This window comes from Amblyraja radiata, chromosome 19 (assembly GCF_010909765.2).
Source record: "Amblyraja radiata isolate CabotCenter1 chromosome 19, sAmbRad1.1.pri, whole genome shotgun sequence".
Classification (NCBI taxonomy): Eukaryota; Metazoa; Chordata; class Chondrichthyes; order Rajiformes; family Rajidae; genus Amblyraja; species Amblyraja radiata.
This window is the reverse complement of record NC_045974.1, coordinates 46513393-46514617: the sequence shown is the minus strand read 5'-3', so window position 1 is coordinate 46514617 and position 1225 is coordinate 46513393. Positions and strand designations below refer to the sequence as shown.

The following is a 1225-nucleotide window of genomic DNA, read 5'->3' as shown; positions in this document are numbered from 1 at the left end:
CACCAGGTATACCCATTCATGGGATTTGTAACTACTACCATGGATCCAAGGATACTTTATGGTAGACATCGACCTTGAAGATGCACACTATTCAGTACCTTCTCATATAAGTTTCGGATATACCGCAATTACCTGGATGGAGTAACCATGATGAGCGTTGCGGCATTTAAGTCAAAGTTATCCAGAATCAACTAGCCCTGACACTTAGAAACATTCCGTCATGGCATGTCTATATATTAACGACAAACTATCCTTGGATACAGCTTTAGCTGCATCGCTTCTCGGCCTTTTGGCTAAGATCAAGTGTAGTATCTGTTCTTATCAATTTAATAATCTTATACGTCCCTTATCTAGGGACCATATATTAAATTGAATTTTGGAACAGGGAGATGGAATAGGTGCTTGCTCCGTCCACTCCACGCATCGACCCAGTATTGCAGTGCCTCTGGGAACGGTGCACAAAATATATATCCAGATATTTACGTTGACCATCCACAACATTGTTATCTGGTATTCATTAAGACTATCAGTCATGGTGCATTAACCACCAATCAACTACGTGGCAAAGTAATTGGGATATAGCAGCATTACCAGCTACTGAACTTTGTACCTTTCCTATGAGCTGAGATACTAGTGTTCAAAACTATCTCCATACCTGTAATATGGGGGCAAATGGATTAATCTGTAGTGTTATCATGGAATTTATCGGCAGGAAGGATTATGGTTGTACACTTCCACCTGTTTTGAGTAACATCTTATGTGTCCTGATGTGTTACTGAGCTTGTAATACTTAATGCCAATATGAATTGACTTAAACATGTTATATATTAACTTACTTAATTCTAGTGAAGCATTTGCTCAGTAATCCACCAAATTTGTATGTTCGTTTATAAGATAACAACATCACAGTGGTGGCATATACCAAACCACTTGGGCGGAGAACATCGATATTAGGTGACAATTTATTAACAATTGGAAACCGTATGTCGTCAAACATGTTTGACCATCAGTAACTCACCTATCAGGTGAGCTAAATACTGTAAACATACATTTAAACCAAAAATATTTGCTGAAATCACTAAGCAATATGGACACCAGATATCGATTCCTTATATCCAATTAAATCACCACGTACTAACTTACGTCACATGAAACCAATCTCAAGGCAGCGGCAATGGAGACATTCCCGCGTATTGAGGGGTGGGGGGAACCTAATCTCTATGTT

At 38.9% G+C, this 1225-nt stretch overlaps 1 non-coding gene across 1 annotated transcript; it reads left to right on the top strand.

Annotated features, from left to right (window-relative positions):
• The first annotated feature begins 273 nt into the window (after positions 1-273).
• LOC116984273 lies at positions 274-465 on the top strand. Its single transcript, XR_004414948.1, has one exon. It is a non-coding gene; the product is annotated as a U2 spliceosomal RNA (small nuclear RNA).
• Positions 466-1225: the final 760 nt, after the last annotated feature.